This window comes from Trachypithecus francoisi, unplaced genomic scaffold (genome assembly GCF_009764315.1).
Source record: "Trachypithecus francoisi isolate TF-2019V2 unplaced genomic scaffold, Tfra_2.0 Lachesis_group13, whole genome shotgun sequence".
NCBI classification, from domain to species: domain Eukaryota; kingdom Metazoa; phylum Chordata; class Mammalia; order Primates; family Cercopithecidae; genus Trachypithecus; species Trachypithecus francoisi.
In genome coordinates this window covers 130,274,297-130,291,141 of record NW_022681458.1, presented here as the reverse complement: position 1 = coordinate 130,291,141, position 16,845 = coordinate 130,274,297, and the positions used below count along the sequence as shown (strand labels likewise).

At 39.3% G+C, this 16,845-nt stretch overlaps 1 long non-coding RNA gene across 4 annotated transcripts in view; it reads left to right on the top strand.

Annotated features, from left to right (window-relative positions):
• The first annotated feature begins 313 nt into the window (after positions 1-313).
• LOC117095184 overlaps positions 314-16,845 on the top strand; it is a 173,779-nt gene continuing 157,247 nt past the window's right edge. For all 4 annotated transcript variants that reach the window (XR_004441849.1, XR_004441848.1, XR_004441847.1 and 1 more), the window contains exons 1-2: positions 314-607; positions 695-935. This is a non-coding gene — a long non-coding RNA (uncharacterized LOC117095184). The remainder of the gene's footprint in view (positions 608-694; positions 936-16,845) is intronic.

The following is a 16,845-nucleotide window of genomic DNA, read 5'->3' as shown; positions in this document are numbered from 1 at the left end:
TCACACCGCTTATTTTACCGAGAAAACGTCATGTGAAGAATGTAGCCGAGAGGCTAAAGAGAGAACTCCGAGTCGCCATGAGGTACCCACTGTGGGCCGCCGCCGCGCGCCTAGCAGAGGGCACGAAGGGCAGGACTTGGAGCTCTTACGCCTCAGAAGGCCGCGGGAAGGCCGGTGCACCTCCAGCGTGGGGCCTAATGGCTGCTGCGCTGGGCATCGGCGGGGGCCGACGTCACAAAGAGGTCGCTCCCGTCACGCCAACACCTCAAAGAGGTTACTCCCTTCACGCCCATCTTACAAAGAGGTCGCTTCCGCACGTGCACGACTCAGCGGCAAGGGCGTGCGACGCGCAGGCGCCGGAAAGCCCACGGGGCGGAAACTGGAGCGAGCCCGCCCTCCTCCGGCCCTGCGGCCTCCCTTTCGCGCCCCCTATCGGCAGGGCCAGTGGGGCAGCAGAAGCGTGGCTCGCAGGGCCCAGCCCCAGCCACATGCACCGAGCTGAGCATGCGCTGGCCTGTGTGGAGCCCAGGCAAGAACCGAGTTAACTGGTACAGAGGAGGCTTTGGGTTTTCAGGAATGCAGTGTCCCCTTTCCAGGAGCTCTGCAGGTGAGCAGGAATGCCAGAAAGTAGCCTGTGCAGAGGCAGAGGAATGGGAGTCCGCCACAGACTGTCCCTCTCTTTTCTCCCGGGCAGAGTCTCATCCATCCCTGGGGAAGGAAGACACCCGGCGGCAGTCACGCACCCCGCACCCGTCCAGATCTCAGCTCGTGCGACGCGTCACCCCTGAGGCTGGAACAGTCTCTGAAGAGGGGCTGGCTGCACAGTTCCACGGGGGAAACTGTGAAGGAAAACATAGGCCTGGCCTGTCAGCGGGGGAGTCCCAGGAAACGCTCTGGTCAGTCGGCGCTTGAAGATAAAACTCAGCCATAGAAGGGTAAGCTTTCATAAAGTGGAAAGAAACATCTGTAGCCAGGGATGGATATAAGAATAGCATAGATAGCGCAGGGAACAAAGCGAGACCCCATTTCTACAAAAAATACAAAAATTAGTCGGACGCTGTGGCGCACACCTGTGTTCCCAGCTACTCGGGAGGCTGAGGTGGGAGGATCCCTTGAACCTGGAGGTTGAGGCTGCAGTGAGCTACGGCCAGGCTACTGCACTCCCGCCTTGGTGACAGTGCAAGACTGTGTCATTAAAATGACTTGAGGAGGAGGAAAGGATCTATTCAGGGCCAGCAATGTCTACTTTAAAACACTATTGTGAGGATGGAGTCTGAAATTTTAAATTAAAAATGAGCACAGACGTGGGCAAGCACTTAATAAACAAACAGAACCTTTACATATGTATTCTAAGAGGGGGTCAGGGAGTCCATTTACTGCGGCGTTAGCCTGAGGTTGAAAAGTGGGCTCAAATATTTTAATATTCTAGAATGTTTGTTTGCTTGAGTAAAAATCAGAAGGGGTAATTACGGGATGACAGTGATAGTCTAAGTGTAATTTTTTAAATCTTTTCAGGTCCTCCATACAAACAGGTAGAGCAAAATAGACAACATCTGCATAAAACTAGGTAGCAAGTTTTATTCACAAGCCTCAAGATGAAAGCCATTGGGGACAAATCCCCTATAGCTAGGTCCATGTGGCACCAGCATCTGAAAGGAGTAAGCTGAGGGAAGCAACACAATATCTTACAAATCTGAGAGCAGAAGACTCAAAGCACTCCTGGATAATTACCGGACAGTAGCGGGCTTATTTGTAAACAACAGATGAAATAGGGAAAACATTTTTCATTTCTGTTCACGCGTGAATGCGGAGTTCACTCTCTTGGTGTGATATATTCCATGGGTTTTGACAAAGGTATAATGACATCTATCCACCATTATAATATTGTACACAATAGTTTAATTGCCCTAAAGTTCCTCTGTGCTCTGTCTGTTTATACCTCTCTCCCAGCTGCTTCTGCAACCACTAATCTTTTTACTATTTCTATGGTTTTGCTATTCGCAATATGTCTTACAGTTGGAGTCACATAGTTTGTACCCTTTGCAGATTAGCTTCTTTCATGGCCTGTTCCTGTTGCTTCACATCCTTGCCAGCATTTGATGTTGGTGTTTTAGATTTTGGCGTTCTAATAGATGTTTAGTGGTAATCTTCTTATTGTTTTAATTTGCAATTCCGTAATGATGTATGAAGTTGTGCATCTTTTCATATGCTTAGTTGGCATATGTATGGCTTTTTTGGCTAGATGTCTGTTTAGGGCTTTTGCCTATTTTCAGTTAGATGGTTTGTTTTCCCATTGTTGAGTTTAAAGAGTTATTTGTATGTTTTAGATAGCAGTCTTTTATCAGACATGTCTTTTGTAAGTATTTTCTGCTAGTCTGTGGCATGTCTTCTAATTCTTTTGACAGTGTCTTTTGCAGAGCAGAAGTTTTTAATGGTGGTGGTGTATCTAAAAAGGCATTGTCATTTGTTAGTTTCTAGGAGTTGTATAGTCTTACATTTTATATTTAAGCCTGGGATCCGCCGTGAGTTCATTTTTTGTGAAGTGTATAAAATCTGTGTCTCAATTCATTTTTTTATATGTGCCTGGACATATAAACAACTGGACATATAAACAACTGGACAGTTGTTCCAGCACTACTTGTTGAAGACACTTACCTTGTGCTATTGTGTTACCTTTACTCATTTATCAAATATCTGTTGTATTTATTTAGTCTTTTTCTGGGCTTTCTGTTCTGTTCCATTGATCTAGTTGTCTATTCTTTTGCCAATACCTTGCTGTCTTGATCACTGTAGCTTTATAGTAAGTCTTAAAGCTGGGTAGTGTCAGTCCTTCAACTTTGTTCTCATTTAATATTTAGTTGGCTACTATGAATTTTAGAATCAATTTGTTAATACTCACAAAAATAACGTGCTAGAATTTGATGGGAATTGTGTTGAATCTGTAGACCAAGTGTGGAAAAACTGCCATTTTGACAATATTGAGTCTTCCTATCCATTAGCATGCAATATCTTTCCATTTATTTAGTTATTTGGTGTCTTTCCCTACAGTTTTATGATTTTCTTTATAGAGATCGTACGTGTATGTTGTTGGATTTATACCTATTTTATTTTGGGGGTGCCAGTGTCAATGGTGATGTGTTTTTAATTTCAAATTCTACTTTTTCATTGCTAGTATATAGGAAAGTGATTGATTTTTGTATGTTAACCTTTTTTTGTGTACTGCATCCTTGATAATGATTTATTAGTTCCAAGAGCTTTCTTTTGGTTGATTCTTTTGTTTTTTTCTACATAAACAATCATGTTATCTGGAAGCAAAGACAGTTTTATTTATTTCTTCCAAATAAGTATATGTTTTATCTCCTTTTCTCATCTTATTGAATTAGCTAGTACTTCCAATACAATGTTGAAGAACAGTGGGGAGAGGGGACATCCTTGCCTTGTTCTTGATCTTATCAAGAAAGCTTCAAGTTTCTTACTGTTAAGTATGATATTAGCTGTGGGGTTTGTTTTTGTACATGTTCTTTATCAAGTTGAGGAAATTTCCTTCTATTCCTAGTTCACTGAGAGGTTTTATCATGAATGGGTGTTTGGTTTTGTCAAATGCGTTTACTGTATGAATATGATTTTTTCATAGCCTGTTGATATGGTGGATTACATTAATTGATTTTCTAATATTGAATCAGGTTTGTATACCTGGGGTAAATCCCATTTGGTCATAGTGTATAATTCTGTTTATACATTGTTGGATTTTGTTTGCTAATGTTTTGTTGAGAATTTTTGTATCTATATTCATGAGAGATGTTGCTCTGTAGTTTTATTTTCTTGTGATGTTCTTCTCTGGCTTTGATATTTGGGTAATGCTGGCCTTATAGAATGAGTTAGGAAGTATTCCTTCTGTTTCTATCTTTGGAAAAGATTGTAGACAATTGATATAATTTATTCCTTAAATGTTTGGTAATATTTATTAGTGAATCCATATAGGCCTAGTGCTTTCTTTGGAAACTTATTATTGATTAAATTTATTTAATAGGTATAGGTCTATTCAGATCACGTATTTGCAGATGCACCTAAATTCTACATGAAATAGATAATTGTTAAGAAAAATGCAATCTGCCAAAATTTACCTTAGTCGAAGTCTAACAGACCAATTATGACAGAAGAAATAAAGAACATAGTTGAAGCACACTCTCACAATGAAGGCATCAAACCCAGATGGAGTGACAGGAATTCTACCAATCAGCTAAATTCCAAAACTACTTATAAAGTTTGTGGGTATGGAGAAAGAAACAAAAACCTTATAAATTAGTTTTGTGAAGCAAGTATTACATCAAAACTAAAACTGACAAATAATTGTAGTAAATACATAATATCATCATATTGATTGAAATATATTACTTCAAAAAAATAGATAAAATATTAGCAAGCAAAATTTAACAGCACTTTAAAAATAATGTGTCATTATCAAGCTGAGTTTATTCCAGGAATGTAAAGGTTATTCAATATTAGATAATTCATTAATACAATCCATCGTATTTATAGAGATAAGAAGAAAAACATGCCAATCTCCATAGATGCATAAAAGTATTTGAAAAAAAATCCTTAAAAATGTAAATAAAATATAAATATATGGATATATTATTAACATGAATACACACACGAGCATGCTTTTGGCTGAAAGGGCCCCAGACACAGCTCAGTCTACTCTGGCGGGCACAAGCCATAAACCTTGGTGGATTCCATGTGGTGTTAAGCTGGAAGATGGGAGGAATGTAACAGTGAAGGGTGGTTGGCATCTTGCCCCTAGATTTCAGAGGATGTATGGGAAAGTCTGGGTGCCCAGGCAGATGCCTACTACAGGGGTAGGGCCCCACGGAAAGCCCCTGTTACAGTGGTGCCAAGGGGAAATATGGGGTGGAGCCCTCACACAGAGTCCCCACCAGGGCACTGCCTAGTGGATCTGTGGGAAGGAGGCTACTGCCTTCCATGCTCCAGAATGGTGGTTCACTGGCAGCTTGCCCCCTACATCTAGAAAAGCTGCAGGCACTTAACTCCAACTTGTGAAAGCAGCTGTACCCTGCAAAGCCATGTCGGAATGTGCTGCCTAAGGCCTTGGGAACCCATCCCTTGCACCAGTGTGTCCTGGATACAAGACGTGGAGTCAAAGGAGGTTATTTTGGAGCTTTGAGATGTAATGACTGCCCTGCTGGGTTTCAGACTTGTATAGGGTCTATAGTCCCTTTGTTTTGGGTAATTTCTCCCTTTTGGAATGGGAATGTTTACTCAATGCCTGTGCCACAATTGTGTCTTGGAAGTAGCTAACATCTTTTGATCTTACAGAGTCATAAATGGCAGGAACTCATTCCCAGGTGGTACTTTGGACTTGGGACTTGGGAATTGGGGTTTTTGAGTTAATGTTTTTGGTGACTATTGTGAAGGAATGATTATATTTTGCAATGTGAGAAAGATGTGAAATTTGGGGGACTTGGGGCTGAATGATACAGTTTGTATGTTTGTCACCTCCAAATCTCACATTGAAATGTAGTCCGCAGTGTTGGAAGTGGGGCCTGGTAGGAGGTGTTTGGGTCATGGGGCTGGATCCCTCTTGAATGGCTTAGCACTCTCCCCTTGGTAATGAGCGAGTTCTCGCTCTGGTAATTCATATGAAACCTGGTTGTTTAAAAGAGCATGGCACCTTCTCCCCCTCTCTTGCTCCTGCTTTCGCCATGTGATGCACCTGCTCCCCCTTTTCCTTCTGCCGTGATTGGAAGCCTCCTGAGGCTCTCAGCAGCAGCAGATGCCAGCCAGCCCCATGCTTCTTGTACAGCCAGCAGAACTGTGAGCCAATTAAACTTCTTTTCTTTATAAATTACCCAGCCTCAGGTATTGCTTTATAGCAATGCAAGAATATCCTAATACAGTAATATATCCATGTAACAAAATTGCACTTGTACCACTTAAATTTGTACAAAGAAAATATCAGTTTATAGAATGAGTATAGAATCAGTTTATAGAACTCCATCTCTACAAAAAATACAAACATTATCCAGGTGTGGTGGTGCACGCCTGTGGTCCCAGCTACTTGGGAGGCAGAGGTGGAAGGATGGCTTGAGCCCAGGAGATGGAGGTTGCAGTGAGTATAGAAAGAATACTTGTATGCATGTGTGTATATATATATATACACACATATATATTTGTCTACACATATATGCAGTTTATATATTAAATTATGTTAATATTCATTCATAAAATAGACATTCTATTATTAATATACACATATGAATAAGTATATATATTCTGCACTTGATCTTAGCCTAAAGGCTGAGAAACAAATTATATATATATATAGTACTGTGCACACACACACACGTGTGAAAATATAATGGAAGAGAAGAGCCCATTTACAAAAATAGACATAGCAAAAATACAGAGACATAGATGCAGCAAGAAATGATCAAAATCCATATGAGGAAAACTATGCATACTTTTAAAAGATGTAAAAATAGATTTGAAGACATGGAAAGGCACTATATTTTTGGATAGACAAGCTAACATTATCCTAACTTTTAAAATCCCAGTACAGTAATAGCCATAACTTTTTTTTCTAGATCAAGACAATTTGCCTATAAAGATTGTTTGGAGGAACAAGGATATGGGGTTCTGTGAGACATTCAATATGCAATAAAGCCTATAAGTAAAGCAGTGTGACATAGGTCCATAAAGAGCAGACAGATTAATAGAACAGAATATCCAGAAACAGATACACTTACATTTAAAAGTTTACTATAACAGGAAAGTGGGATTTCAGATCATCAGGGGAAAAGAAAAACTTTAAAAAACTGAATAACTGAGTGACCCTATGGAAAAAAAAAAAAGAAATTGGATTCTTTTTTCACGTATCATGTCAATTACAAAAGGATAAGAGATTTCAATGTAAAAAAAAATGGAATCACATGTACAGTAAAAGAAAACACAGATGAAATTCCTATATAATTTGGCATAAATTTAAAATTCAGAAACAGTGAGAATAAAATTTGGTATGTTTGAATAATAAAAATTTTAAAAAGTAATTTTCAGGGCAACACCATAAAACAAAGTAATGATAAACTAGGAAAAGATATTTGCAACTTATATTGCAGAGAAAGCGTTTATATTCTTAATATCCAAAGAGCTTCTAATACTACAGAAGAAAATAACCTAGAGCTCTATGGAAAGATCAGAGTAATGTTTCATTCATAGAAAAATAAGTGCAAATGATTCTATACCACATGAAATAAAAGAAATAGCTGCTGATATAAAAGAAATCCATATGAAAACTACATGATTCCATTTTTAACCCACCAGACTGGCAAAGTCCTAGTTTTAACAGTGTACTCTTTTGGCCAGGCTATGGGGAGATAGGCACTCTTGTATATTGTTAGTAGCAATAATCTGATGAATCTGATGTGTACCACCTCAAATCAGTGAGGAAAAGATAAAATAGAATCCACTTTTTTCAGACCAGACATCAGCAGTGGAATTCAGCAATGCCTAGAAAAATTGTACATGTCTTCATCCTTCTCTGCAGCAATTGGAATTACGTGAATGTATCCCACAGTTACACTGACAGAAGTTCTGAGAAACTTAGATGGCTGGGCATGGATTTCCATAGATGGAAATGCTGGCTCACGCCAGTAATTCCAGCATTTTGGGAGGATGAGGCGGGTGGTCCACTTGAGCTCAGGAATTTGAGACCAGCCTGGGCAACATGGTGAAACTCCATCTCTACAAAAAATACAAACATTATCCAGGTGTGGTGATGCATGCCTGTGGTCCCAGCTACTTGGGAGGCAGAGGTGGAAAGATGGCTTGAGCCCAGGAGATGGAGGTTGCAGTGATCCAAGATCATGCTGCTGCACACCAGATTGGGTGACAGAGCCGGATCCTGTCTCAGAAAAAAAAAAAAAAAAAAGACATAGACAAAAGGCTGCTTATGCAGGACCCTGTAACAGCAAAAACTAGCAACTACCTAAAATCCATACATAAGGTTGACTATACTATGATATATCTCCACATTGGCATACCATGTAGCTATGTAGCTACAAAAAAGTAATGAGGAATGTATCTATTGACGTCTACATGGTTATGTCCAGTATGTGTGTGAAATAGCAATAATGCAAGATAGAGAAAAGTGGGTATACTGTGCTGCCATTTAGCTGAGAAGGGGAGATATGGTTCTACATACCTCTCTGTATTACACGAACCACAAATAATGGGAGGATAGCTTACCTATGGAAGGGATAGAATAGAGAGGACAAGGATAAAAGCTATACTTTTTTAAGAGCTTGTTTTTATAAATTTGATTTTAGCACCACAAAATTATTTTACACAATTATAAAGCAAATTTAAATTAAAATGGTCTTTAAAACTCAAAAATAAGATGAATCAAAGAAACTTTTAAATATATCCAGTTGGTTGCATAACCACACAGAAAGAAATATTCCAAGTGGCTTTAAAACACAGTAATTTGTATATCCCTAATGGAATATATTCTTAGATACAAAGTCTATTTGCAAAACAAAAAGCAAAACTTAAGTTCTTTACAGTAATCATATTGTTGGAGGAGTGCTGGTATTTGCTATTCTAAATTGTTGTGGGTATGTTGTGGCTATAAAAACAGAGTCTGGGAATAATTATGTGATTCTCCAATTCTATCAGTTTATGTATTATTGAGAACTGGGATTCACTGTAAGAGGAAAAAAATACAGATGTAAGACTGAAAGGGTTAAATAAAAGCCTTATAATTATGAATTTGGATTAGAAGTATTAGCATAAACTCATGATATGTTACATTTCCTTTAAAAACACAGAAATACACATATTTCCTAGTTTTGTCGACTAAAATGTCCTATGAAAATAACGATGAACTCAGAAGTAAGGAGGAGCCCTAGAGCTGAGATTGTGATCCTGAAATACTGTATTTTGTTAAGAGAAACCAGAACCCCTGGGAGAAATGGCTGAGCTTCTGCACAGCAAAAGAAACTATCGTTAGAGGGAACAGGAAAGCTACAAAATGGGAGTAAATTTTTACAATCTATTAATCTGACAAAGGGCTAATATCCAGAATCTATAAGGAAATTAAACAAATTTACAAGAAAATTAAACAAATTTACAAGAAAAAACAAGCCCATCAAAAAGTGAGCAAAGGATATGAACAGACACTTCTCAAAAAGAATTTGTGCAACCAACAAACATGAAAAAAAATCATCATCACTTGTCATTAGAGAAGTGCAAATCAAAACCACAGTGAGACACCATCTTGCACCAGTTAGAATGGCGATTCATTAAAAAGTCAGAAAACAACAGATGCTGGAGAGGATGTGGAGAAATAGGAATGCTTTTACACTATTGGTGGGACTGTAAATTAGTTCAACCATTGTGGAAGACAGTGTGGCGATTCCTCGAGGATCTAAAACCAGAAATACCATTTGACCCAGCAATCCCATTACTGGGTATATACCCAAAGGCTTATAAATCATTCTGCTATAAAGACATATGCACACGTATATTTATTGCAGCACTAGTCACAGTAGCAAAGACTTGGAGCCAACCCAAATGCCCATCAATGATAGACTGGATACAGAAAATGTGACACATATACACCAGGGAATACTATGCAGCCATAAAAAAGGCTGAGTTCATGTGCTTTGTAGGGACATGGATGAAGCTGGAAACCATCATTCTCAGTAAACTAACACAGGAGCAGAAAACCAAACATCACATGTTCTCACTCATAAGTAGTAATTGAACATGGGAACACATGGACACAGGGAAGGGAACATCTCACACTGGGGCCTGTCAGGAGGTGGGGGACTAGGGGAGGGATAGCATTAGGAGAAACACATAATGTAGATGACAGGTTGATGGGTACGGCAAACCAGCATGGCATGTGTATACCTATGTAACAAACCTGCATGTTCTACACATGTACCGCAGAACTTAAACTATAATAATAATTTTTTAAAAAAGTCTGCCTACCCTGTGTGACAGGCCACACAGAGACCACATGGAAGGCAAAGCCAGGAGGAGGGGTGCTGAAGCCACCTAGTGGGAGAGAAGGCCCAGGCCTCACCAGCATCCCAGCTGAGCCTAACCTTCCAGCCATCCACACCAAGGGCCCAACGTGGGGATGAACCAGCCTGGGCTTTCTAGCCCACCCAAACCCCAGACGATTTTTTCCCCAGCCAACATTACATGAAGCAGAGGAATAACTTAGTTAGAAAGACCCCTCCCAATAAAATGTTCAGTTTTTCTTTTGAGGGTAGTTTGTGATGCAGCAACAGAAAACCAAAATCACTGGGGTTTAATCATTCCTACACCACAAACTCCCAGGCTCCTGTGTGAGTTGACCCACCATCTAGATCGCCCTCCTCCACTGCCCCTTGCCCACACTGGCCCTACTGCTACCCCCATGCCTTGACAGCACTCCTTCCCCTAGTTTTGGGGGGCTCTTGTGTTCCCCCAAAGAAGCAAAAGAAAGACTAAAAAAGAGTAAAATAGCACAGGATGAAATGAGGAGCTCCAGTGATTAGACAAAGGGAAAGATTAGAGGCGAGTAAGAAGGGTGAACAGGGGAAGTCTGCTCGGTGAATGTTAAGCAGTGAACCAACCTATGGCACCTATTTCATGCATCTTTATGCATATGGATTTATGGTGATGGTATGGCCCATATGGAGAAAGCTGTCCACCTGCCAATAGGTGTACTCATCCGAAATGGCCAGATGTCTCTACCTAAACCCGGAGAGCAGTTTTGGAGCCATGAAAAGCCAACTCAGGTAGAAGTATACTTGCAAAGAAAGCCATTACAAATAAAATTTCAAATTACCTCTGATTTTATGTTAGAAATACAAAATAATGAGACCAGGAGGTCTTCCAGGAAACACTAAGTTATTCTGAAGACCAGATGCCTACAAGGGCGTGACTGAGCAGTTCTTAGGCCCTCATGAAATATTTTTCTACGTTTTAATTTTGAAAATTTCAAATATATACAAATGCAAAAAGAATATCATAATGTCCCCCTAGTCCCTGCCTCTGGGGGTCAGCAATTACCCAACCCACTTCCCCATTTTCCATATTATTTTGAAGAAAATCCAGGACATTGTATAATTTTATTCACAAATGTTTCAATATGTGTCTTTAGAACATGAGGATTGTTTTAACCTATTGTGCCTAAAAAATTAACAATAATTCTTTCATATTGTCAGACTGCCAGCCAGTGTTCCTATCTCTAATTGTCTCATAAATGTTATTTTCTCAATGATTTGTTTATATCAATATCCAAATAAAGTCCATGTACTGTGATTGGATGATATATTTCCTAAATCTCTTTTGCCTATAGATATTTTACTTCCATCTCTTTTTGTTCCATGCAACTTATTTGTCAAAGAAATAGGTTGTTTGTCCACAGATATTTCACAATTTGGGGTTTCCTGATTATATCCCCAGGGTGTTGTTTTATATGCTTTTTTATCCTTCGTATTTTCATAAATTGGTATTTGGATCTAAAGTTCTGACTAAATTGGGATGTTACCCTCCTTCCTCCTCCTCCTCTGCAAGACTGCTTGATCAGGAATGTGTGTTTTTCAGTTAGGTTACCCATAATGCGTTTGTCTCTCTTTTCCTGATGACAGCAGCCATTGACGATCAGCACTTAGACCCACTAATTCATTAGGAGCTACACAATGGTAGGTAGCATTCTGATATCATATGCCTTCTTGATTTATAGACTAAAATGCTTTATAAAGAGAAACTTTGCCTACCAAGTGGCATACATTGCATGAGAAAGCCAAGGAAAATGCTTGGTTCCCTTTATTTACTCGTTTTCTACTAATGAGTTGGTTCACTTTTCTTTTCTAACATTAAACATATGCATGTTTTTTCAATGAGGTTACAAATGCATGGATTTAATTCCATTTTATGTGTTTAATCCATTGTAGCTAATATCTCCCCTTTGGCTGATGGGACCCTATTCAAGATGGCTCCTGAGTTTTGCTGTGACCTTGGTAGTAGTTGTTAGTCATTAAATTAGATCTCATTGTCAAATTTGGCTTTTGTTACCATTGCTTTTGTTGTTTTAGTCATAAAATCTTTGCCCATGCCTATGTCCTGAATGGTATTGCCTAGGTTTTCTTCTAGGATTTTTATGGTTTTAGGTCTTATGTTTAAGTCTTTAATCCATCTTGAGTTAATTTTTGTATAAGGTGTAAGGAAGGGGTCCAGTTTCAGTTGTCTACATATGGCTAGACAGTTTTCCCAACACTATTTATTAAATAGGAAATCCTTTCCCCATTGCTTATTCTGTCAGGTTTGTCAAAGATCAGATGGTTGTAGATGTGTGGCATTATTTCTGAGGCCTCTGTTCTGTTCCATTGGTCTATATATCTGTTTTGGTACCAGTACCATGCTGTTTCAGTTACTATAGCCTTGTAGTATAGTTTGAAGTCAGGTAGCATGATGCCTGCAGCTTTGTTCTTTTTGCTTAGGATTATCTTGGCTATACAGGCTTTTTTTTTGGTTCCATATGAAATTTAAAGTAGTTTTTTTCTAATTCTGTGAAGAAAGTCAATGATAGCTTGATGGGGATAGCATTGAATCTATAAATTCCTTTGGGCAGTTACGGCCATTTTCATGATATTAATTTTTCCTATCCATGAGTGTGGGATGTTCCCATTTGTTTGTGTCCACTCTTATTTCCTTGAGCAGTGGTTTATAGTTCTCCTTGAAGAGGTCCTTCACATCCTTTGTAAGTTGGATTCCTAGGTATTTTATTCTCTTTGTAGCAATTGTGAATGGGAGTTCACTCTTGATCTGGCTATTATTGGTGTATAGGAATGCTTGTGATTTTTGCACATTGATTTTGTATCCTGAGACTGCTGAAGTTACTTATGAGCTTAAGGAGATTTTGGGCTGATACGATGGCATTTTCTAAATATACAATCATGTCATCTGCAAACAGAAACAATTTGACTTCCTCTCTTCCTCTTTGAATACTTTTACTTCTTTCTCTTGCCTGATTTCCCCAGCCAGAACTTCCAATACTATGTTAAACAGGAGTGTTGAGAGAGGGCATCCTTGTCTTGTGCTGGTTTTCAAAGGGAATGCTTCCAGCTTTTGTACATTCAGTATGATATTGGTTGTGGGTTTGTCATAAACAGCTTTTATTATTTTGAGATACATTCCATCAATGCCCAGTTTATTGAGCGTTTTTAGCATGAAGGGGTATTGAGTTTTATCGAAGGCCTTTTCTGCATCTATTGAGATAATCATGTAGTTTTTGTCATTGGTTCTGTTTATGTGATGGATTACATTTATTGATTTGCATATGTTGAGCCACCCTTGCATCCCAGGGATGAAGCCAACTTGATCGTGGTGTATAAGCTTTTTGATGTGCTGCTGCATTTGGTTTGCCAGTATTTTATCGAGGATTTTTGCATCAGTGTTCATCAGGGTTATTGGCCTGAACTTTTCTTTGTGTGTGTGTGTCTCTGCCAGGTTTTGGTATCAGGATGATGCTGGCCTCATAAAATGAGTTAGGGAGAAGTCCCTCATTTTCTGTTGTTTTGAAAAGTTTCAGAAGGAATGATACCAGCTGTTCTTTGTACCTCTGGTAGAATTTGGCTGTGAATCCATCTGGTCCTGGGCTTTTTTTGGTTGGCAGGCTATTACTTACTGCCTCAATTTCAGAACTTGTTATTGGTCTATTCAGGGATTTGATTTCTTCCTCGTTTAGTCTTGGGAGGGTGTATGTGTCCAGAAATGTATCCATTTCTTCTAGATTTTGTAGTTTATTTGCATAGAGATGTTTATAGTATTCTCTGATGGTAGTTTGTATTTCTGTGGGATCAGTGGTGATATCCCCTTCATCATTTTTTATTGTGTCTATTTGATTTTTCTCTCTTTTCTTCCTTATTAGTCTGGCTAGCAGTCTATCTATTTCGTTAATATTTTCAAAAAACCAGCTCCTGGATTCATTGATTCTTTGAAGGGTTTTTTTCGTGTCTCTATCTCCTTCAGTTCTGCTCTGATCTTAGTTATTTCTTGTCTTCTGCTAGCTTTTGAATTTCTTTGCTCTTGCTTCTCTAGTTCTTTTAGTTGTGATGTTAGGGTGTTGATTTTAGATCTTTCCCACTTTCTCCTGTGGACATTTAGTGCTATAAATTTCCCTCTAAACACTGCTTTAACTGTTTCCCAGAGATTCTGATATGTTGTATCTTTGTTCTCTTTGGTTTCAAATAACTTAATTATTTCTGCCTTAATTTTGTTATTTACCCAGAAGTAATTCAGGAGCAGGTTGTTCAGTTTCCATGTAGCTGTACAGTTTTGAGTGAATTTTTAAATCCTCAGTTCTAATTTGATTGCACTGAGGTCTGAGAGACTGTTTGTTATGATTTTTGTTCTTTTACATTTGCTGAGGAGTGTTTACTTCCAATTTGGGTCAATTTTAGAATAAGTGTGATGTGGTGCTGAGAAAAACGTATATTCTATTATTTGGGGTGGGGGTTCTGTAGATGTCTATTAGGTTTGCTCGGTCCAGAGCTGAGTTCAAGTTCTGAATATCCTTGTTAATTTTCTGTCTCATTGATCTATTAGGTCTGCTTGGTCCAGAGCTGAGTTCAAATCCCGAATATCCTTGTTAATTTTCTGTCTCGTTGATCTGTCTAATATTGACAGTGGGATGGTAAAGTCTCCCACTATTATTGTGTGGGATTATAAGTCTCTTTGCAGGTCTCTAAGAACTTGCTTTATGAATCTGGGTGCTCCTGTATTGGGTGCATACATATTTAAGATAGTTAGCTCTTCTTGTTGCATTGATCCCTTTACCATTATGTAATGCCCTTCTTTGTCATTTTCAATTTTTGTTGGTATAAAGTCTGTTTTATCAGAGACTAGGATTGCAACCCCTGCTATTTTTTGCTTTCCATTTGCTTGGTAAATATTCCTCTATCCCTTTATTTTGAGCCTATGTGTGTCTTTGCACTTGAGATGGGTCTCCTGAATACAGCACACCAATTGGTCTTGACTATCAAATTTGCCAGTCTGTGTCTTTTAATTGGGGCATTTAGCTCATTTACATTTCAGGTTAATATTGTTATGTTTGATTTTGATCCTGTCATTATGATGCCAGAGGGTTATTTTGCCCATTAGTTAATGCAGTTTCTTCATAGTGTCGACGATCTTTACAATTTAGTATGTTTTTGCAGTGGCTGGTACTGGTTTTTCCTTTCCACATTTAGTGCTTCCTTTAGGAGCTCTTGTAAGGTAGGCCTGGTGGTGACAAAAATCTCTCAGCATTTGGTTGACTGTAAAGGATTTTATTCCTCCTTTGTTTATGAAGCTTAGTTTGGCTGGAAATGAAATTCTGGATGGAAAATTCTTTTCTTTGAGAATGTTGAATATTGGCCCCCACTCTCTTCTAGCTTGTGGGGTTTCTGCAGAGAGATACACTGTTAGTCTGATGGGCTTCCCTTTGTGGCTAACCTGACCTTTCTCTCTGACTGCCCTTACCATTTTTTCCCTTCATTTCAACCTTGGTGACTCTGACAATTATGTGTCTTGGGGTTGATGGAGTATCTTTGTGGTGTTCTCTGTATTTCCTGAATTTGAATGTTGGCCTATCTCGCTGGGTTGGGGAAGTTCTCCTGGATAATATCCTGAAAAGTGTTTTCCAACTTGGTTCCATTCTCCCCATCACTTTAAGATACACCAATCAAATAGAGATTTGGTCTTTTCACATATTCCCATTTTTTTTTGAGGCTTTGTTCATTCCTTTTCATTCTTTTTTCCTGAATCTTGTCTTCATGATTTATTTCATTAGGTTGATCTTCAGTCTTCAGAGATCTTCAATCTCTGATATCCTTTCTTCTGCTTTATTGATTTGGCTATTTATACTTGTGTATACTTCACGAAGTTCCCATGCTGTGTTTTCCAGCACCATCAGTTCATTTATGTTCTTCACGAAACTGGTTATTCTAGTGAGCAATTCCTTTAACATGTTTTCTAGCTTCGTTGCATTGGGTTAGAACATGCTCCTTTAGGACTTTGTTATTACCCTCCTTCTGAAGCCTACTTCTGTCAATTCGTCAAACTCATTCTCCATCTAGTTTTGTTCCCTTGCTGGCAAAGAGTTGTGATCCTTTGGAGGAGAAGAGGCATTCTGGTTTTTGGAATTTTCAGCATCTTTGTGCTGGTTTTTCCTCATCTTCATGTATTTATCTATCTTTGGTCTTTGATGTTGGTGACCTTTGGATGGGGTTTTTGTATGGACATCTTTTTTGTTGATGTTGATGCTATTCCTTTCCATTTGTTAGTTTTCTTTCTAACAGGTCCCTCTGCTGCAGGTCTGCTGGAGTTTGCTGGTGGTCTACTCCAGACCCTGTTTGCCTGGATATCACTGATGGGAGCTGCAGAACAGCAAAGATTGCAGCCTGTTCCTTCTTCTGGAAGCTTTGTCCCAGAGGGGCACCCATCAGATGCCAGCTGGAACTCTCCTGTATGAGGTGCCTGTTGACCCCTGCTGGGAGGTATCTTCCAGTCAGGAGGCACCAGGGTCAGGGACCCACTTGAGGAGGCAGTCTGCCCATTAGCAGAGCTCAAGCTCTGTGCTGGGAGATCCTCTGCTCTCTTCAGAGCTGGCAGGCAGGAACATTTAAGTCTGCTGAAGCTGCATCCACAGCCACCCCTTCCCCCAGGTGCTCTGTCTCAGGGAGATGGGAGTTTTATCTATAAGCCCCTGACTGGGGCTGCTGCCTTTCTTTCAGGGATGCCCTACCCAGAGAGGAGGAATTTAGAGAGCAGATAGACTTTTAATAT